This window comes from Geotrypetes seraphini, chromosome 17 (genome assembly GCF_902459505.1).
Source record: "Geotrypetes seraphini chromosome 17, aGeoSer1.1, whole genome shotgun sequence".
Classification (NCBI taxonomy): domain Eukaryota; kingdom Metazoa; phylum Chordata; class Amphibia; order Gymnophiona; family Dermophiidae; genus Geotrypetes; species Geotrypetes seraphini.
In genome coordinates this window covers 25,556,763-25,580,243 of record NC_047100.1, presented here as the reverse complement: position 1 = coordinate 25,580,243, position 23,481 = coordinate 25,556,763, and the positions used below count along the sequence as shown (strand labels likewise).

Below are 23,481 nucleotides of genomic sequence, written 5' to 3'. Positions count from 1 at the left end.
TTATCCATCTCTTGGAAACCATCTCTGATCTAACGTTGTAACCCTTCTTCCATAACTCTTTTTGTAATCCGCTTTGAACCGAAAGGTAATGGTGGAATAGAAATCTGTAATGTAATGTAATTGTGAGAAAAATGCCTGCCTATAGTATACAGTATGCAAACCACTTTGATTGTGCCCAAAGAGAGGCAATATATCAAATCCACAGTCCTTTCTTCCTCCTGCCTGAGCCGTTGGCTTCAGTGTTGGAGAGAAGGGGCTGCGTGGAGCCCTGCAATTCTTATTTTGGTAGTGGAGGAGCTGTAAAGCCTCACGGGCTCATTTGTCGTCTTTTTAATGGTTTGGACAAGTGATTTAGTAGTGGATATGTCAAATTTATGAAGCTGGTGTGTAAGTACTTTTAAATTTCACAGCACCAGCCCTCACCAAACGACTCTCTTGACTATGAAAGGAAAACAAGATCAAGTAATACTGTGGTCAAAAGTATATAAGACATTATGAATTAATATTTCAGAGTCTCTATAGACACCAACATTTCATTGAGTGATAAGAGTTCAGTGGTATAAAATAAATCGCTATTTCTCCAATGGAATGATTTAAAAATGACCATTTTTTTTCTTTAGCTTTTCTTTATTTTTTTTAATGCAAATACCTTAATTCATGAAAGAATTTATTCGATGTAGAAAGCAATTGGGTCATTTAATCCTGGATAACTGTTTAAGTGTATTTCTATCTTTTAAATGTCCATGCACAACATTTAGCTAGATAAGCTGCATTGTGCATTTAAAAAATGAGGTGGGATTTTGGGGGCCAATAGAAAACATGGAGGGGAGTTTGTCAATGACGCTAGTAAGTTTTTTTGGTTTTTGTTGTTTTTTTTTTTTTGACTGGACTGAATAAAATACTCACCCAAGGTCTGGCTGAATACTTTATGTGGTGACCCGCCCTAGGTGAATCTTCAGCCATGCGCCCCTCCTCCCCCCACCAGATGGCTCATAGATCAAGGCCATCCCCCCCAACTGGAAACAGCATCTCTTTTTTTCCCTACTTCTTCCCCCTGCCAGTCGCCAACATCCTTCTCCTCCACCCCTCTCCTTCTCTAAAGCATTTCTCTCTTTAACCCCACCCCTGTGATCAATAGTACTCGCATCATCTTTCTTGTTCCTTCTCTTGTCTCTTTTTCCCTCCATCTCCCCTCCTGTCCACTCCACAAGGTGTTCGGGCCTTACCGCTCTTCCTCCAGGGTAGTGTCACAGCAGTCAGCCGCTATAGATTTATCGTGGCCAATGCAGAGCCTTGATAATCAGCACAAGGTTTGCCAGGTCTCACTCCCTCTGAACCCCCTGTTTCACAGGGGGCAGGACCCAGCAGAGCTTGAGCATGTGCAGATGTTCAAGACTGCATGCTGGTCACCATGCATTTTCTATAGCTGCTGACTGCTTGTGTCGCTCCCCCCGAGGAAGGAAGGTAAGGCCTGAACATCTTGTAGGGCAGGGAGGGGCACTAGAAATTGGGGACCAAGTGCCCCTAAATTTACACCCCCTATGTGAGAGGCATGTCCTATAGTCAGTCAGCCGTCGCCGTTGCCTCTCCTCCTCCCCAGTGTGGTGTGGCGCACCCGAAATCTCAGGAGGCACATAGTGTGCCACAGCACCCAGTTTGCGATACACTGCAATAAACAATTTAACTCCTAAAATTATCCCAAGACTCTTAGACTGAGTGACACAGGGATGAGCTACCAGGCTTCTCAAACCACTTGGCAAGATGCAGTCATAAACAAAAGTGTAAGCTCCAAAATGACCCACAATGAAGAAGAACCTAGTTGGCTGAGGCTTCCTTTCGGTTCCTGGGCAACCTTTGTCTTTCAAAAAATATCCCACACACACACACAAAAAAAAGTCCCATTGACAGCAAACTGAGCAGCCTCCGACAGTGACCTAGAAGTACTTCCCTGGGAGAAGAGCAAAAGTGTAATATTAAGCTGTTCTGCCTGCAGGGAGATCACTCCGAGTGAGTACGGTACAAAAGATCCTACAGCCATTTCCTACCTCAGCTATGGAACAGACTACCCACACAGATCAGGTCGCTAGACTCGCTAATGACCTTCCGTAGAGCAGTAAAGACCTCCCTCTTCCACCAATCGAGCCATTAAAAACTGCCTCCTCAATAGACTTCACCTAGTACTCTTCGCTATGACCAGTCTGGTCTCTAGAATAAGCTCCGTCATTGTCTACTGTAACCTATTTGTTGTCATGACTAGTCTGATTGTGAAAGTAACCCATTATGAGCTTATGGGAGAACGGGATAGAAATATAAATAAATAAATATTGTAGGGGAGAAGGGATTAAAAAAAAATAATAATAAAATTCCTCCTCCTAACAGAATCTCCCACAGTCCTTTACAAATGTCAGGGGTCTCTCATTAGTATAAAAGCTAAGATGGGACCCCTGCAGCAGTCTCCATTAGTAAGCTAGGAAGAGGCAGAACGTTCATTACTCTGACCTCCTCTGCATAGCTTGACCTTTCTACTAGGACACGGCACTTATAAGGGTCCCTTGGCGCTCTCGGTGCATCAAATTTAATAGAATCAGGGAGGGAAGCGCCTTGTACTCAGTCAGGGTGCCTTTTCTGAAAACACTTTGAAAATAGCAGGGATGTGATTTCATCGATAATGAAGAGGAGATTCGAAGCAAAGTTTGTTAGTTTTTGTTCACATTGTTTTGAAATTAAGCCATGCTTCCTGGCCATTTCCTTCTCTCCTCAGTCTTTCCTGGTCAGTATCTTCAAAGGGCAGAAGTGATCTCTGGTTCCTCCTGCTCCACCAGGGTAGCAGTAGCAATGGCTAGTGTAGTGGACCGGGAACCACTGGGACTGGGCTCAATTCCCACTACAGCTTCTGTGCCTCTGGGCAAGTCACGTAACCCTTCTTTGCTCATTATGATTGGAGCCTTTGTTGTAGTATTTTCAGCAATATTTTGCTGGCATGTGGAATTAATGCAATTGTTATTGAGAGACATGGGGATGCCACTGCTTGCCCTGGATCGGTAGCACGGAATGTTGCTACTATTTGGGGTTCCGGAATCTTGCTATTCTTTGAGATTCTGCATGGAATCTTGATATTCTTTGGGGTTCTAGAATCTTTTGTTATTCTTTGGGATTCTGGGTTTTAGCCAGGTACTAGGGACTTGGATTGGCCACCAAGAGAATGGGCTACTGAGCTTGATGGACCATTGGTCTGACCCAGTAAGACTATTCTTAGGTTGTTACAGTCACCTTTCTTCGGAATAGGTATAAACAGTGATCTTCTGCAATCGGTTGGCTGTGTGCTTTCCTGCCATATCTGTTGACACAGTTGAGTGAGGGCCATGATAGCATCTTCTGAGCCTTTTATTAATTCAATTGGAATACCGTCAATACCAGGTGACGTGTTTTTCATCTACAACTAATCATTTCTATAGTGCTAGTAGATGTACACATTATATACAGGTACTTTCAAGTTTATTAGGATTTTATATACCGCCTATCAAGATTATCTAAGCGGTTTTTACAATCAGGTGCTCAAGCATTTTCCCTTTCTCTGTCCTGAGTGGGCTTGCAATCTAAGGTGTTTTTGTACCCAGGGTCACAACAAGTTGCAGTGGGACTTGAACCCAGTTCACCAGGATCAAAACATGCTGGGCTAGTCATTAGGCTACTCCCCCCCCCCCCCCCATGCCAAATGACTCAGCTGTATGCTCCATAAAGATTCTTCTATGGAGAGACTTTCTCGGCGATTTTGTTCTGGTGTTACACAGGCTCAAGTTAATTTTTGTTGTGGTTTGTTTTGAGATCTACAAATTAGGAACCCCTGATGAAGGAGTGTTAACCGAAACACGGACCGTGTCGGGTCCCCTGGTTTGTATAAAGGTATTCACTACTAGACAGTAATGGTTACAAGTCCCAAAATACAAACAGTAAGCAAACACCGGACTTGGATAAACTTAGTTTTTGAACAGAGCCCTCAGATACCTGTGCTGCTTGATACAACTTAAAGCAGATCTTTACAGGTCGGCACTTTCTCTTTCATTGGGCTACAGTTCACACTTACAGTTCACACTTTTTTTTAATATATTTTAATTGCATTTAAAAAATTTTTTTCTTATTGCATGTTTCTAATTTTAATTTCCATGCAAACAAAAACAAAGCGACACTTATCTTGTGTTTTGGTCGCTTGTCAGTTAGGCTCGAAGTGTTGGCCCGACGGGACCCGTTTCGCCACTACGGCTTCTTCTGGGGTCGATGGGTTCGAGCTACAATGATAATAGATATAAATAATACGTGTCTAATTTATTGAACTGTTTTAAAATGCATGTTTACTAAGTTCTAAAACTCGAAATTCTTTAAGGTACTCACCGCTCACAGCGTGATCTGCATTATCAGATCTGAAAAAATGGAGTCAGCAGGCACGCGAAAATGCGCATGCTCTTATTCAAACTGACTGTGACATCATCGTTGTTCTCCTTTTGTCATTGGAGATTTTAGACCAATTGTAAAAGGAAATTTTTTATTTATTTGTATCATTTATTAATATTATTGGTAACTGTTTCATCAAAAGATGTCATTTTTTAAGATGTTATTTTTCAAAAAACGTTATTTTTTAGGATGTTATTTTTTCAAAGAAAAGCATACCAGTCTATAGAGCTATTCAAGCCGTTCGGCTTCAATGTATTGAGAGAAAAGATCCATTCACATTCTTTTTGATGTAATTTCTTTTGTCTATTACCTCCCCTATTTGTTTGTGCTATGGTGTCAAAACAAAAACATTTCAGATCTTTGAAAAGATGACCTTTGTTCAAACAGTGTTCTACTAAAGGAGCTGATGTTTTAGCATGTTTTAAATTCGATTTGTGCTCTGCTAATCTCTGTTTTAATGCTCGAGTTGACATACCAATGTACCACAAATTGCAAGGGCAAATAATTGCATAAATGATGTGGTCAGACGAACAGGTAAAAAAATGCCCTATAGTGAATTTTTTCCCGCTCGTTGGATTAATAAAAAACTTTTTTGGATCAACCACCTCACAAAACGAACACTTGCCACATTTAAAAAAACCTTTTGGAAGTACACTGGAAATTTCCCTGGGAGTTTGTATAGACTGTGCTGGACTGAGAAGATCTTTTAGATTCTTGTCTCGAGAAAAGGCTATTCTCAATTGGTCTTCCTGGAATAAAGGATGTGTCTTCATGATCTTCCAATTTTCTTTAATTATATTTGCAGGAATATTTCCTCTGGTTGAATAGCGCATAACGCATGTTTGAGTGTCTTCCTGTTGGCTATTGGTAGTTTTATCATACTCCTCCAGAAGGGCTTCTCTATTGTAGTACCTGGCTCGTTTATATGCTTGTTTTAAAACTATCTGTGGATAACCTCTTTGTCCCAATTTTATCTTTAATTTTCTTGATTGATTTTTAAAATTTCTAATTGAAGAACAATTTCTTCTTAATCTTAGAAATTGAGAGAAAGGTAAGTTCTTTCTTAGAGCAAGTGGATGGCAACTTTTAAAGTCTAACATGGAGTTCCTATCCGTCTGTTTGAAATGAACATTAAATTCAAAATGATCGGATATCTGTGTTATGATCAGATCTAAAAAAATGATCTCATTTGTGGCATATGTCATCGTGAACTGTATGTTGGTGTCACAACTATTTAGCCACATCTTAAACTGTAAAAGATCATGTATAAAGGTAGTGACATTAGCTGCAATATATATTTTAATTAATAAACCTAGCCTGCATCTTGTATCCTTGTCTGCAGTTCTTTCTTTGTTTTGATTCAGCTGTATGGTGTGGCATGTGTCATTTAAAAGAACTAAGGGTAGACTCTCTGGGGATTGTGCGTTTGTTTTCATGAACAGTTTTACCGTGACATAACCGTGAAGGCAGAGATCATCTTCAGTCAGCCATTCATTATTCTAGCTGGATGTGTTCACTTCAGGACAGTCCTCACTGTACGTGTGGCGCAGTGATTAACGCTACAGCCTCAGCACCCTGAACCAACAAGGGTCAAAACCCATGCTGCTCCTTGTGACCTTGGGCAAATCACTTAATCCCCCCATTGCCCCAGGTACATTAGACAGATTGCAAGCTTGCTGGGACAGACGGGGAAAAATGCTCGAGTACCTGAATAATTTCATGTAAACCGTTCTGAGCTCCCTGGGAGAATAGTAGAGAAAAGTGAATAAATAAATAGTGTGAAAAGTTTCAGCCTCTGATAACCAGAGCTGGTATTGTGACATCAATGCTTCATTCCACCAATGTCTGAGAGCCTACCTCATCAGTGATGTCACAATGGCTTCATTGCCCTATATTTGGTTCATTTTTACTACCTTTCAATTTCTAGAGTGGAGCAGTGGTTAAAGCTACAGCCTCAGCATCCTGAGGTTGTGGGTTCAAACCCACGCTGCTCCCTGTGACCCTGGGCAAGTCACTTAATCCCCCCCCCCCATTGCCCCAGGTACATTAAATAGATTGTGAGCCCACCGGGACAGACAGGAGAAAATGCTTCAGTACCTGAATAAATTCATGTAAAACCATTCTGAGCTCCCCTGGGAGAATGGTATAGAAAACTTTATAAATAAAGAACATTTTTCTTTCATGAATAAATACGTATATGACTTTAATACCGGAAAAGTGCTACACTCGCTGGCACTACCTGACCAGAAATAGAACAATTGTATCAATTCCAATGTGAAAAAATGTTATCTTTCAAGTGTCTCATGTTAGTTATTTCCAAAGGAGTTTTAGAAATTGTTACTTTTGATAGTTACAGATTCACATATTTCAAGCTGAGCATAAATTTATTGTGATGAATTCCTCTTCTGCAGCCTTTGGTAGGCAGTTTTGCCGAAGGTTAGGCAGAAATGCAGGGCTGCGTTTTAGATCAAGTTGATTAAACAAATATAGAATAATTTATGTACTTTTAAAAACAGCTCTGAAATGGCAGCAAGCCAAGCTTTAATTTACGAGTCTGCTGCATTGTCTTCGGAACTACTGTGTGACAGCTCGAGATGGTATGAGATACTGTAGTTAAAAAATCATTACATGCTAATTATTTACAAGGTGAAATGCAATTATTAAGGAAGAACTCATTAAACCAGTTTTCAGAGAGGAAAAATCTCACTTTTAAAATCAAATCGCTTGAAATAACCGTATATTGGTAAATAATATTGCTAAGAGTTATGCCGAAAAATGGGAACATGTTACAAATACAGACAAATGGGTTCTTTTGATCCATTCTCTCTTTGCTAAATTCAGTGTAAAAGCAGTAATAGGGTGTAGGAAGGTGAGTTTTTTTCCTTTCATTATCTAGCAAAGGAATTGTCGAGGGATTTCGGGGAGAGTTGCTGCTGAATAATGTGATATTGTAATTCGGTCTATTTAAGCCTGACCAAGAAATGCTTTCAAAGACTTCAGTTGATCCATAATACTGCAGCCAGGCTGATCTTTGCAAAAATGGTTAAGGAGTTGCCGTACAGTGAGAGATTAGAGAAGCTGGGCCTCTTCTCCCTTGAAAGAGGAGACAGAGGGGACATGGTCGAAACATTCAAGATAATGAAGGGAATAGACTTGGTAGATAAAGAAAGGTTGTTCACCCTCTCCAAGGAAGGGAGAATGAGGGCACTCTCTAAAGTTAAAAGGGATTTCGTACAAACGTAAGGAAGTTCTTCACCCAGAGAGTGGTGGAAAATTGGAAAGCTTTTCCAGAGTCTGTCATAGGGGAAACACCCTCCAGGGATTCAAGACAAAGTTAGACAAGTTCATGCTGAACCAGAACATACGCAGGTAAGGCTAGTCTCAGGGCACTGGCCTTTGACCTAAGGGCCGCCGCGTGAGCGGACTGCTGGACACGATGGACCACTGGTCTGACCCAGCAGCGGCAATTCTTACGTTCTGCAAAAACTTCATTGGCTTCCAATAATTTCCAGAGTTTATTTTAAATGTGCCTGCTTAACATTTAAGATCTTGCATGGCATCCTTCCTCCTTCAATTCCCCTGTCTTGGAATTCTGCAAGATCTGACATTACCAGATCTACTCAAAAATTTAAATTGTCCTTTCCTACGTCGAAAGACGTTATCTGCATTGGCAAATTAGGGAAGTCTCTACTTTTTCCAAACTACTGAGTTGTGGATCGATTTTCCTCCTCAACTGCACGATCTGGGCTCTTTCCAACTTTTTTGAAAACATCTGAAAACTTGGGCGATTTTTCAAAGCTGTAAATTCCGCTCCTCTCCCCACCGTTCCAAATTCATGTTGTATTTGTTCTCTCTTCTAATTTTTTGTAAACCGTGCTAAGCTCTATTGTTATAGAGACGGTGCGGTGCGGTATATAAGCCTAAAGTTTAGTTTATATAATTGTTTTATGGTGACTTGTATGAATTTGCACCATGGCCATTGTTTTCTAGGGGAACGCTACATTGTAATGAGTCTGGTGGCAGGTTTAATATTCAGCCAACATTTCAAGGAAGACAGTATACATAAAGGTCTCAGTTCTCCGAGGAATCCCAAAATATAACCAGAAATGAGCAGTGCATTTAAGAGGGTCAAGTTTCACTGTCCACGTTAAAGAACTGAAATGATACCCAAATTTGGACGCCGGGAGGTGGGTGGGAAAGCAGCACTCTAAGCCCAAATTCTATAAATGGCGCCCTGATTGGTGACCTCCCATGAAAGTGGTGCCGATCGTGTGTCATCACACGATGGCACCATGTATAGAATCATGGCTATGTCACAGATAGGTGACAAAAAATGGGAGGCCAGGGTTTTTGAGGTCTACAGTCGCGGTTCTGGCACCATTTGTGGAAGCACCGTCTTTTTTTTTTTTTTTTAATTGCATTTAAAAAGACACAATTAATTATCATGTTCATTAAAGACAATTAAACCAATTAAAAATGGTGCCGTTAGGGTGGCTGATGGTGCCTATCTAGTGGTACCTGTCATGGGTCACCTGAGGCTTTTTTCCTTCATTAGTGATGATTGTTTGATGCATACAATTATTTATGGAGGAAGACCAATGAGGAGGCTAGCTACGTTAAACCTGAATGAAATAGCATGGTTCTACCCTCCTTCAAAGTTTACTTAATATTACATTGAATGTTATCGAGCTTCTGCTCAAAGTAGTTTGTTGAAGAGAGATTGGAGAAATGATAATACTCCTTTGAAGTCTAAAATAAAATATTGATGTGAAGTCACTCTGATATGTATTACAATTATTTAAATACACCGGAGTGGTTTAAGTTTTGTTGCCTAACTTAATGGTGCCATGTATGGAAAGTGGGTCTTAGCACTGCCCTACAGAGGGCGCTCTGGGATGACTGCTTTTTATAGAACAGCGTTAGGTACCAAATTCAATGCCCAACTTTGAACGCTGGAACCTGGTGTTAATCCTGGCCAAGTTGGACACCTTCCCAGTATTCGTTAACTCTGGCTCCAAATTTTCTGAACACCCCTGACCCACCCTTACCCCACCCAAGACCATGCCCCTTTGCTGGGGCTCATCTGGCGATGAGCGGTGAGCCGGCTGGGAGCCGTGCCTTAGGATCAGGTGACCTGGTTAAAGGGGCATGAGGTCATGCCCCCCCCTCGGACTCTTGCTGTTTGTGGCGGGGTCGGGGGCAATATGTTGCGTTGTACACCTGGTAGCTCGGGAGGAGCTTGCTGAGGTTGTTAATTGACGTTTAATTTATTATTTGATAATATATGCAATGTTAATTTATTTGGTATTGTTGATCAATAAATACAGCTGCAGCTAATTTCCATAATTGAGTGTGTTGAATTATTAGTTAGTGGGGGCAATGAGTAAAAGGGTGGGGGTGGTTGAGGGCGACAATAGGGACTATCCAGATCCCGCTGTTAGTTCTTATAGATAGAAGTAGAGGTAGGTTATAGAAGTGGTCAGGAACCACTTCACAGGTCATAGACCAGATCCCGCTGTTAGTTCTTATAGATAGAAGTAGAGGTAGGTTATAGAAGTGGTCAGGAACCACTTCACATGTCATAGACCAGATGGGCCGCTGTGGGAGCGGACCACTGGGCACGATGGACCTCTGGTCTGACCCAGTGGAGGCAACTGCTTATGTTATGTTCTTATATCCTTGGATGCGCTGCTACGCACTTCGGCTGATTGTGTGGTGATGTCTCTTTCCTGTTGCACCAATAAAGATACTTTTCCAAAAAATATAACTGAGTGAGTCAGTGGTGGAGGAGGGCGAGGATGGTCCACCTCGGTCGCCATTTTCATGGGAGCGCTGGCACCCCTCTTCCTCTCTGCCCACTCCTCCCCTTTCCCTGTACCTCCTAGTTGATCACCGCCGTGAGCAGTAACTTCAACGTGTTCCTCGCGATTGTGTTGGCAGCAAATTCAGTCGGGTTTTCAGGATTTCCCCAATGAATAAGCATGAGATCTATTTGCATGTACTACATTCATTGTGTGCTAATAGATCTCATTGGGGAAATTCTGAAAACCCGACTGGATTGCGACCCTCAAAGAGGGACTTTGACATCTCTGCATGCCCAAATTTGAGTGTCTAATTAATTAGGACCTATCTTTAGGTACCATACACAGAATTCCTCAAAAGTTCATGAGCCCTCTCTTCGCCCTGAAGTTTGCACCAGCTTTCAAAATGAAGGCACATTTATGCTCTCGCAATCCTTTCTTCTTGCTTTTCATGTGGAAATTTGCTATGGATAGAAGGCGTAGATAGGTGTTTGCACTTTTGTGTAGAAGATTTCCTCATGGGAAATAAACATGTGTAGAGTTGAAGATGTAACCCAAACCTGTTTTCCTCCCGAACCTACACAAACTCTTGGAAACACCTCTGCTATGGGACAAAATATGTGCATTTGGCTGCACCGAGAGAGAGCAGCTTCAGAAAGCAAGTTGATGCATCGCATAAAATGCCTTTGAAAAGCGCCTCGTTAATATAATTGTCTCTGGAACTCTCCTGTTCGCATTCTGTACTAGAATCTCTTGATGCGGGTGAAGACCTCTTGCCGAGGCCACTTGACGCAAAGTGTACAGTTTGATCTATTATTTAAATGAAATTCTTACTCTGAATAAACGCCTTGTTATCCTGATTAACTTACTGCAGATCATATTAGTGCAAACAAAAGATTAACCAAAATTGATCCTGATGTTCTGTCTTCTGATTACAACAGTTCTATCATGTATAAGCATTATAAATTCATGCATGTGTCCTTCTCTATGGTGTAGACCTAGGATCTCTTTTACGAAAGTGTGATAAGGTTTTGCAGGGGACGTACCTGGCATTTGCTAAACACTTAACCACACAGCATTGTACTGGACAGACTTCTGCGGTCTGTGTCCCATGTGTGGTGATTTGGTGTAGGATGGGCCAGGGAGGGCATGAGGATGTTACTGGACAGACTTTATGGTAGATATCTTGCAAACAGGATGGTTGGATAGGCTGGAGTAAGCTTGGACGGCAACTTCAGCATTTGGAACCTAGGACAATACCAGGTGGACTTTATATGACCCAGAAATATCAAAGAAGAGACAAGTTAATGTAATCATATTTGTAATGGGTATAACTAATGGGCAGACTGGATGGACCATCCAGGTCTTTATCTGCCGTCATTTACTAGGTTACCTGGCAGAAACTGAAAGAGTAGCAACATTCCAGAACTGAGATTGTGATGTCATAATGCCTCATTCCACCAATGGCTAAGAGTCAACCTAAGCAGTGATGTCAGAAGGGCTTGATTAGATGGTAACTTCAGCATTTGGAACCTAGGACAATACCAGGTGGACTTTATATGACCCAGAAATATCAAAGAAGAAACAAGTGTTAATCACGTATTTTTAATGGATATAACTAATGGGCAAACTGGATGGACCAATGAGGTCTTTACCTGCTGTCATTTACTATGTTACTATGTGTTATCTGCCACTGCAAATGAAGCATGTAGGCCCAAGAATACATACATAAAGATCAGCCTGCGCGACATCACTCCCCCTACATTTCTCTTCCCTCTTTCCATATTTGATCTGCCCTCCTGATCTCCCCAATCCAATCCCCCCGAGACATCGATTTCCAGCCTGCCTGATACCCCTTCATCTGACCTCCTAACACCCACACCCACTTAAGAAAATCAACCCTCCATTCCCCTCAACCCTTCCTGAAACAACCTAATGGATAAGCCCCTCCCACAATATATAAAGGTTAACCCTCTCCCCATTCATCTACTACTTATCATTTATATAGTGCTGAAAGGCATATGCAGCACTGCACACCGTGACATCTATAGACAGTCCCTGCTTGGAAGAGCTTACAATCTTAACTTGGGACAGACAGATATGACATATAGGGTTGGGGATGCAGAGCCCAAGGTGAGAGGAGTTAGGAGTCGAAAGCACTCTCGAAGTGGTGGGCTTTTAACTGGGCCTTGAACACTGCCAGAGACGGAGCCCGTCTTAGGGATTCAGGTAGCGTGTTCCAAGCGGACGGCGCAGGAAGGCAGAAGGGACGGAGTCTGGAGCTGGCAGCCGAAGAGAAGGACACAGAAAGGAGAGAGTTACCAGCTGAGCAGAGCTAATGGGGGGGGGGGGGGTGATAAGTGAAGAGAGCTAGTGAGGGGCAGCTGAGTACTCATGCCTTTGTGTACCCAGCAGCCTAGGCAGGCAGATGTGAGATGCTTTGATTACATTCCTAGTTTCCGGAAAAATGGGAGGATGACATTTGGAAAGGGTTTGCTGCACCCAAGACTCGGAGGCCTAAACCCCACTTGGTGTGTCTTTTTTTTTTTTTTTTTTTTTTACTGAATCGCACAAAATACTGGAGATTTATTGAGAAATAAGTGCGTCCCCGTGGACTCTTCTGCTATGATATACAGTCCCAAGCGCTGATATAACAAAACTTCACGGCTGTCTTTGGCAGCAGCAAGATGCAGCTTCCCGAGAACAGCTGTTTGGCTACTGTTGCCAGCACCATTGTGCACATGCCAGAGCCCTTTTCTTCATTAATTTGGGGTTATTTGTCAGTCGAGTGGCAACTATCAGTTGCAGCTGATGGGATATCGTGCTTTCTGCTTTTTTCCCCCCCTTCCCTCCCTTGGTTTTCTAATGTTTGATGCCTCAAATGACAGGGCAGTGCTGTGGGGAAGATAAAAAATAATGCAAGACAGCGCGATCGAGGGGGGAGGTTCGACGACGGATGAAAACCATAGGAACATTACAAGAGTTAATTGCAATATGGAAAGGCCTCACTTTGGAAGGATGAAAGAGAGACCAGACACAAGAACAAATGACTGGAATTTGTCCATTTGAAAATGCATCTGGGGCCACTTTGAAGGATTGGCCTAGTGGTTAGAGCTACAGCCACGGCACCCTGAGGTTGTGGGTTCAAATCCTGTGCTGCTCCTTGTGACCCTGGGCAAGTCATTCAAACCTCCTTTGCCTCAGGTACGTTAGATAGATTGTGAGCCTATCGGGACAGATAGGGAAAATGCCCGAGTACTTGATTATAAACCACTTGAATAATTTTGATAGACAGCACTTAAATACCTCAATAATAATAATAATTCTGAAACTAATAAGAGACCTTTTGAAAGCTTGTAGTAAACATTTTTCTAATTCCATAAATTATGATGCTATAAAAATTAGTACTTGGGCATTGAACTGGGCCATTAAAAGGGAAATTCAGTAAACATCATTAGGGTTTAATGTACATTAACGTCAGCTAAGGTAATTAGTGCACGCCAATACTGAAAGCCCATTGGTATATAATGGGTTATAGAATTTACCACGCACTAATTCCATTAGAAACATAGAAAATGACGGCAGAAAAGGGCTTAACACACCTTTTTTAACACATTGCTGGCCTCAACTACCTGAAGTGGAAGATCATTCCAACGATCAACCACCCTTTCGGTGAAGAAATACTTCCTAATGTTGCCATGAAATCTCCCACCCTTGATTTTTAACGGATGCCCTCTTGTCGCCGTAGGTCCTGTAAGGAAAAAGATGTCTTCTTCCACCTCAATACGGCCAGTAACGTATTTGAACGTCTCTATCATGTCTCCCCTCTCTCTGCGTTCCTCGAGAGAGTACAGCTGCAGCTTACCTAGACGGTCTTCATATGGGAGATCCTTGAGTCCCAAGATCATCCTAGTGGCCATTCGCTGAACCGACTCTATTCTCAGCACATCCTTTTGATAATGTGGCCTCCAAAATTGAACACAATACTCCAGATGAGGTCTCACCATGGACCTGTACAGCGGCATTACCACTTCAGGCTTTTGGCTGACAAAGCTTCTTTGGATGCAAACCAGCAATTGTCTAGTCTTGGATGAAGCTTTCTCCACTTGATTGGCAATCTTCATATCTTCAGTAATGGTTACTCCCAGGTCCCGTTCTGCAATAGTTCTTGTTAAGGTCTCGCCATTCAGAGTGTAAGTTCTGCATGGGTTTCCGCTTCCAAGGTGCGTAACCTTACACTTTTTGGCATTAAAACTCAGTTGCCAAGTAGTAGACCATTGCTCCAGTAAAAGTAGGTCCTGCGTCATAGTGGCGTCATAGTGTCGGGCCCGGTAACTCTGCCCACTACGTTGCATAGTTTAGCATCGTCGGCAAATAATGTAATTTTACCTCGAAGTCCTTGAGGCAGGACCCGTACGAAGATATTAAATAGGATTGGACCCAAGACCGAGCCCTGCGGCACTCCACTGATCACTTCTGACATTTTGGAGGGAGTACCATTTACCACCACCCTTTGAAGTCTGCCACTGAGCAAGTCTTTAACCCATGTAGTCAATATTTCTCCTAGTCCCAACGAACTCATCTTGTTCAAAAATCTACGGTATGAGACACTATCAGAAGCCTTGCTGAAGTCCAAATACATGACATCCAGGGACTCTCCCTTATCTAGCTTTTTCGTTACCCAGTCAAAGAAGCTGATTAGATTGGATTAGCAGGACCTTCTCTTTGTAAATCCATGCTGGTGGGGATCCCTCAGCCTCTCGTCATTCAGAATCGTATCTAATTTGTGTTTAATCAATGTTTCCATAAGTTTACACACTACGGATGTAAGACTTACCGGTCTGTAATTTGCAGTCTCTGACCTGCAACCCTTTTTGTGGAGCAGAATGACGTTAGCTGTTTTTCAGTCCAATGGGACTTTCCTGTGCTTAGGGAAGGATTGAAGAGCACAGCTAACGGCTCCGCCAGGACGTCTCTCAATTCCCTAAGAATGTCACCGTGTGGTTCGAAAAGCCAAAAGAGAGTATGAAGAGAGGCTAGCCAGGGAGGCACGAAATTTCAAACCGTTCTTCAGATATGTTAAAGGGAAACAGCCAGCTAGGGAGGAGGTAGGACCGCTGGACGAAGGAGACAGGAAGGGAGCGGTGAAGGAGGAGAAAGAAGTCGCAGAAAGACTCAACATGTTCTTCTCGTCTGTATTTACAAACGAAGACACAACCAACATACCGGAACCTGAACAAATATTCAATGGAAATCAAGCAGAAAAATTAACATCCATGGAAGTGAGCCTTGATGATGTACACAGGCAGATAGAAAAACTTAAAACTGACAAATCCCCGGGTCCGGACGGAATCCATCCCAGGGTTCTGAAGGAATTAAAGGAGGAGATAGCGGAACTACTGCAGCAAATTTGCAACCTATCCTTGAAAACAGGCATGATCCCGGAGGATTGGAAGATAGCCAATGTCACGCCCATCTTTAAAAAGGGATCAAGAGGTGACCCGGGAAACTACAGACCAGTGAGTTTGACTTCGGTTCCGGGGAAACTGACGGAAGCACTGATTAAAGAACACATCGATGAACATCTGGAAAGAAACGAACTTTTGAAAACAACCCAACATGGTTTCTGCAGGGGGAGATCGTGCCTAACGAACTTATTGCACTTCTTCGAAGGAATTAACAAACGGATGGACAGAGGAGACCCCATAGACATCATATACCTTGATTTCCAAAAAGCCTTTGACAAGGTGCCTCACGAACGTCTACTCCGGAAACTGAAGAACCATGGAGTGGACGGAGACGTACATAGATGGATCAGAAACTGGTTGGCGGGTAGGAAACAGAGGGTAGGGGTGAAGGGCCACTACTCGGACTGGATGGGGGTCACGAGTGGTGTTCCGCAGGGCTCAGTGCTCGGGCCGCTGCTATTTAATATATTCATAAATGATCTAGAAACAGGCACGAAGTGTGAGATAATAAAATTTGCGGACGATACAAAACTATTTAGTGGAGCTGGGACTAAAGAGGAATGCGAAGAACTGCAAAGGGACTTGAACAAATTGGGGGAATGGGCGGCGAGATGGCAGATGAAGTTCAACGTTGAGAAATGTAAAGTATTGCATGTTGGAAACAGAAACCCGAGGTACAACTATACGATGGGAGGGATATTATTGAATGAGAGCAACCAAGAAAGGGACTTGGGGGTAATGGTGGACATGACAATGAAGCCGACGGCACAGTGCGCAACAGCCGCTAAGAAAGCAAATAGAATGCTAGGCATAATCAAGAAGGGTATTACAACAAGGACAAAAGAAGTTATCCTGCCATTGTATCGGGCGATGGTGCGCCCGCATCTGGAATACTGCGTCCAATATTGGTCTCCGTACCTTAGGAAGGATATGGCGTTACTCGAGAGGGTTCAGAGGAGAGCGACACGCTTGATAAAAGGGATGGAAAACCTCTCATACACTGAGAGATTGGAGAAACTGGGTCTCTTTTCCCTGGAGAAGAGGAGACTTAGAGGGGATATGATAGAGACTTATAAGATCATGAAGGGCATAGAGAGAGTAGAGAAGGACAGATTCTTCAAACTTTCGAAAAATAAAAGAACAAGAGGACACTTGGAAAAGTTGAAAGGGGACAGATTTAAAACGAATGCTAGGAAGTTCTTCTTTACCCAACGAGTGGTGGACACCTGGAATGCGCTTCCAGAGGGAGTAATAGGGCAGAGTACAGTACAGGGGTTTAAGAAAGGATTGGACAATTTCCTGCTGGAAAAGGGGATAGAGGGGTATAAATAGAGGATTACTGCACAGGTCCTGGACCTGTTGGGCCGCCGCGTGAGCGGACTGCTGGGCATGATGGACCTCAGGTCTGACCCAGCAGAGGCATTGCTTATGTTCTTATGTTCTTATGTTCTCTGGGGTGCAGTTTATCCAGTCCCATGGCTTTGTTCACTTTGAGCCTTGATAATTCTTGGTAGACGCTGCTGGTGGTAAATTCAAAATTCCAGAACGGGTCTTCTGAGCTCTTCCTTGTTTGCAGCTGTGGACCGGATCCCAGTTCCTCATAGGTAAAGACTGAGCAGAAGTATTCATTGAGTAGTTCGGCTTTATCGGAGTCCGATTCTACATAGTTACCGTCGGGTTTCCTTAGACGTACTATCCTGTCTGTGTTCCTTTTTCTGTCACTAACATACCTGAAAAAGGATTTATCCCCCTTTTAATATTCTTAGCTAGATTTTCTTCCATCCGGAGTTTGGCATCTCTGACTGCTGTTTTAACAGTTCTAGATTTCACCAGATAGGCTTCTTTGGCTTCCAGTCGTCTTGATCATTTGCAGGATACAAATGCTCTTTTCTTCTTTTATGAGTTCCGAGATCTCCGGAGAACCACTTGGGTTTGTTATTTCTCCTTCGTTTACTCATAGTTTTTATATAGAGGTTGGTTGCTTCCTGTAGGGTAGATTTCAGAGCTGACCACAGTACCTCCACACTATCTGTTGTGTCCTGGTTTTGCAGCGCCTCATAGACAATCCCTCATAGACAATCTCTTGAAGTTAGTGCCCTTAAAGTTAAGGACCTTTGTTGATGTGTTTGACCTAGTGAATCCGTTCCTGAGGTGAAACCACACCATGTTGTGGTCGCTGGAGGCCAACGCATCACCTACCGAAACCTCTGACACTATCTCCATTGGTGAGTATCGGGTCCAGAATCGCCTGATCCCTGGTGGGCTCCAATACCATCTGTTTGAGTCAGGCTCCCCATATAGAGGTTAGTAGCCTTCTGCTGCCACTAGTCATAGCTGAAAGTTTGTTCCAGTTTGCATCAGGCATATTGAAGTCCCCCAACAGTACAATGTCTCCACACTGAGTGATGGTCTCGATGTCTTCGATTAATTCTTTGTCGTCCTGTTGTCTTGGAGGTCTGTATACAACACCAAGATACAGGCATTTGTCATTTCCCCTGGCAAGGTTCACCCAGAGGGATTCCCGGTGTCAAGTCAAAAGCGCGCCGGGACAAAGGCGAGCCCAGACAATTGAGCGCAGCGCGGAGGTGCGCACCGCTCAAAATTAATGTTTTCAGGGCTCCGACGGGAGGGCATGGGGGGGGAACCCCCCAACTTTACTTAATAGACATCGCGCCACGTTGTGGGGGGTTGTAACCCCCCCACATTTTACTGAAAACTTCACTTTTTCCCTGTTTTTAGGGAAAAAGTTAAGTTTACAGTAAAATGTGGAGGGTTACAACCCCCCAAACCCCCCATAACGCCGGTGCGATGTCTATTAAGTAAAGTGGGGGGGGGTTCCCCAACAAAAACCCCCATCGGAGCCCCTAAAAACAGTAATTTTGAGCGGCGCACACCTCCGCGCTGCGCTCAATTGTCTGGGCGCGCCTTTGTCTTTCGCACCGTTGTCTATGAACCGGGATTCCCCGGTATACTTGACACCTGTGATCCTGGTAACTTTGATGTCCTCCTTGATGTATAGTGCTACCCCTCCTCCGGTTTTGCCTTCTCTGTCTCGACGGAGCAGATTATATCCTGGTAAAGCCATATCCTATCCATGGGAATCCGAGAACCAGGAGCTGTGTGTTTTGTTTTTCTGAAGGGTTCAGGTCAATTTAAAAATAGAAATTTTATATTTGAACTGTTTTGCGTGGCGCGTTGCATACGGGACAGCAAAACACTCATTTACCAATTTCCTACGTTTCTTTGCTTACCTTGTTCTCGTGGTAACAAATTTCCCTCCAGTCACGTCCCAGTGAAAAGTCACTCGTGACAAATAAGAAAAGCTGAGTTTATTGTATAAAGAGATGGAGAAATTCATATGCGGTCTGATCACCGATGAAGCCCTCCTTTTTGCTAAGCAAGATTTTGTATGTTGCTTTCAGTCTAAGAAGCAGTGTGTGGCAGAATTGCACGTTTTCTGTTTGCAACAGAACAGTTCTGCTTTTGTTTCGTAGACTACCATGACAGAGCAAGGTTCAGCTCCTTGGTGTGGCTTTTATCCGTTATCCAATATAGACACATGCATTTATCAAGCACTGAATCTTTGGATGCTCTGCCCCCTGGTGTATATCCGGGTACAGGACACATGCAGTCATTACATTTTCATTTTATGGTTTTAATTTCGTTATACCTCTTTTCAAACTTTAATTACATTCTGAATCCAGTAAGTTATTCCCTGATCCAGGGAGCTAAGAACTCTGTGTACTAACCATTGTTCCCTTAGAGTCACCATTTCAGAGAAATCCCCTAGAAAATAGGCTTTTAAAGGGTTCTTATAGTAAACTGTGTGTTCTCAACCCTGTCCTGGGGGACCTCCAGCCAGTCGGGTTTTCAAGATATCCCTAATGAATATGCATGAGAGAGATTTGCATATAATGGAAGTGACAGGTATGCAAATCTCTCTCATGCATATTCATTAGGGATATCTTGAAAACCAGACTGGCTGGAGGTCCCCAGGACAGGGTTGAGAACCACTGGTATAAGGCACCAATGCGCTCATAACACCGCAATGAAAAAATGCAGGATATGTTTCATGTTAGTTTTGGCATGTGCATGCGCTATGTGTTTTTTTTTGGGGGGGGGGGGATTTTATTTAATGGGGTGTGTCAGGGGCAGACAGTGAGTATTCCTCCACTAGCCAGCTAGGCAGTTAAGATATGTAACCCCAAATATTATATAACCCACACGTATAACTGCTAGGTATGCCCTTAATCAACCCATGCCCTCCCCGGGTCCATGCTCTGCAATTTGTGCACTGGAGGAGTAGCCTAATGGATCAGTGATCCTGGGGAACTGGGCTCAAATCCCCACTGCACTGCAGTTACTCGTGACCCTGGGCAAGTCACCTAACCCTCCACTGCCCCAGGTACAAAACTTTAGATTTTATTCTTATATACCGCCATACCGAAAAAGAGGGAGTCGGCATTCAAAGCACTGAATATCCATGAAGAGAGAGAGAAGGCAAACTTGAGTGAAAAGAAAAAAAAAAAGAGAGACGATACCCAGAATAAGTGTTAGAGAATATGCTGATGAGGCTAAGGTGTTTGATAAAAATAAATAATCCCATCTGTTCCGACTCTCTCTTGAGAGAGGCAGAGTGATTTGTTTACAAAAAGGGAAATATTCCTTCTGATACCTGGATGAGGCCATAAACAACCTGCGTGAAAGATTCCATCAAAGCATATGAAGTACCGGAGACACCTGGCTCCCCAGCTGTTTTTCACATTCTAGTGATGCCAATGTTTAGTATCAAAAGAGAAAACCTACAGACTACAAATGTAAAGCCTTACCTTCATTTAATTAAATTCATTAACTTAATCCAGGGGTCCCCAAAGTCCCTCCTTGAGGGCCGCAATCCAGTCGGGTTTTCAGGATTTCCCCAATGAATATGCATTGAAAGCAGTGCATGCACATAGATCTCATGCATATTCATTGGGGAAATCCTGAAAACCCGACTGGATTCGGCCCTCAAGGAGGGACTTTGGGACCCCCTGGTATAATCCATCCACCCTTCTGGAAGGTTGGAGGTCTTTCATTCCAGTAGGGGGTGTAATAGAATCCCTTTGCATTTCCAGAAACTTCTCTTGGAGGACAGAGTGACCAAGAGTAAAGATGCCCAAGGAATGGGATGAATGCTGAAAGATCCTAAAATCACCGTCACCACCACGTCTTTCCTGCAGGACTCTCAAATTGGAATTGCAGTGTAATTAGAAGGCATCTGAACACCAACAGAACTGGGGTACCAGCGTACTCTTGTAGGACAAGGGAAGTAACCATAGAGTTATGGCATTGTGGGCCGCACAGTGTGGCACCTTGAATGAAAGGATTTCAATGATGTCCTTGAAGGCTCAATCCAGAACTCTCAGTAAGAAGCCAATGCCTGAATTCTGAGGAGCTGGGAAAGATGATGAACTTGAAATCTCCTATTGACAACGATGTTTGAGTTTCAGCAACTCCTGTTGTCGACTTGATGTGACCAGTCCTTCAGCCAATAGCGAGACCCCAGGTAATGTAGGTGAAACTTACAATTGACAAAGTTGTACCGTTGGCAACTACAAGCAGAAGTACCAACATTCCACATGGAAGCTGCCAGGATGCTGTTCATTTTATCTAGGGCAGGGGTAAGGCAATTCTGGTCCTCGAGAGCCACTGGCAGGTCAGATTTTCAGGATATGCACGATAAATGTGCACGAGATAGATTTGCATCTCAAGGAGGCAATGCATGCGAATCCATCTCTTGCACATTCATTGTGGATATCCTGAAAACCTGACCTGCCAGTGGCTCTCAAGGACTGGCATTGCCTACCCCTGATCTGGGTTTACCCTATGGAAGTAAAACTCGGATGTCTCAATCCGTCCTCCTTTTTCTGGAGCCCTATAGTAACTCTAATTTTATCCAGGTGCATGGTTAAAATGGTGCACCGTTGAAAGCGCGCAGGACATTGGCGCGCCGACAATCCCACCCTGGCATTTGCACGCAGGATAAATGTGTGCTGGCACTTATGCCAATTTGAATCCTTTCTGTTTGCGTTCTGAGGGGTGAGGGGGGAACCACCCACTACACTTAAAACTCCTCGTGTTCTCGTGGGGGGGAGGGGTGGGGGGACTCCCCCCCAGTACACTGAAAACTCCCATTCTCCTTCCTGTTTTTAGCTTTCACTGTGGTGGGGGTTACCCCCTTCTCCAGCAGGAGCGCAAGGATTTGTAAGTGAAGTGGGGGTTGCCCCCAGACACACCTTCGGAGCATAAAGGTGGAAGGCCTGGAAGCGGCGGCAGGCATGTGTCCTGCGTGCAGATGTCAGGGCGGGATTGTCAGCGTGCCAATGTCCGGCGCGCTTTTGATGGTTCACCGTTACAATGGCAGCTAACCCCTGCGTAGTGTGCCAAATACATACACACTCCCACAGGTGTTGTAGAAAACGTTCAGTGTCGTCGAAGCCTTTTCTAAAATACCGCCAGAATCCACTTCTTCCTCACGTGCGTGTCTTCTGTTCTGATCTCCACATTCTATATAAAATTGGGCTGCTTGGGTCTTTATAAAACAGGCTTCTACTTGGCCTCGGTGATCTTTTATTAAAATACCCTCAAAGTAGAGGCTTCCATGAAAGATATACCAACCCTATAACTAACTCTTGCTTCAATCGCTTTGTAGGTTATGTTATGTAGCAAATCTCCACAGGGACTGCCTTCTCCAGAGGGATTAGGCTAGCCCATGCTAGCTGCTGTTTCTTTAGCATACTTTTTGATGTTTGTCTTTTGTAGTCATTGAATGGTTACAGGCCTGCAATCTTAGCAGTTTCATTGAAGTGCTTTGTGAATTCAAAAAAAGTTCACAGCCTCTGCTCTTGGCAAAACAATGCTCAATTTTTTCTAGCTCCAAGTTAGGTCAGATTATAAAAATGAGGAAAACAGAAGGAATACGACACAGCTCACGCTGAAACAAAGTCCCTGGTCCCAATATATCCTGCAGTGTTCAAATCCAAGCTAATGGCCCACTTTTTTCAACTCCAAATCCCACTCACTGCTGTCGGATACATATACCCACTATAATCGCCCCAACCCTGAAATGTCCTGTCTAAATTAGATTGTAAGCTCTTCTGAGAAGGGACTGTCTATTGCAGGGGTAGGGAACTCCGGTCCTCGAGAACCGTATTCCAGTCGGGTTTTCAGGATTTCCCCAATGAATAGGCATTGAAAGCAGTGCATGCAAATGGATCTCCTGCATATTCATTGGGGAAATCCTGAAAACCCGACTGGAATACAGCTCTCGAGGACCGGAGTTCCCTACCCCTGGTCTATTGTGTGTTACAATGTACAGTACTGCGTACGCCTTTCAGCGCTATAGACATAATAAATAGTAGTAGGGCATTAGTTGGTTAAAAAAAAATAAAAAATTTAAGCACTAGTTAAAGCAGAGCTTCTCATACTGGGTTCAGAACCCCAAAAGGGGGCTCCAAACCCACATCTGGAGTCATGACCTGGGTGGGTTGTCCATAGGTGCATCATTATTCTGTACCTCCAGGGAGGGGAGGAGGGGGTTACATAATTTTATTTCACACACACTTTGTTAAAGATCAGATCTAAATGGGAATTGTAGCTGCTGAAGTATTTGTTCTGGATTAACGTCCATACAAATAAATTCATTCTTACATATTTTGGGCCATTGTGCAGCCTGTCACAATAAGTACCTTTACAAGGGGGTGCACAAAAGTTCTTAGCCCCAC

General features: G+C 43.5%; 1 protein-coding gene across 10 annotated transcripts in view; it reads left to right on the top strand.

Moving 5' to 3' along the window:
- The window catches only part of FRMD4B (FERM domain containing 4B), a 451,582-nt gene that overhangs the window by 251,482 nt on the left and 176,619 nt on the right, over positions 1-23,481 (top strand). For 5 of the 10 annotated variants that reach the window (XM_033926696.1, XM_033926695.1, XM_033926693.1 and 2 more), the window contains one exon: positions 20,833-21,263. The exons of the other annotated variants lie outside the window; for them this stretch is intronic. The gene's annotated coding sequence lies outside the window, so the exon portion shown is untranslated. The remainder of the gene's footprint in view (positions 1-20,832; positions 21,264-23,481) is intronic. 10 annotated transcript variants of the gene reach the window in all.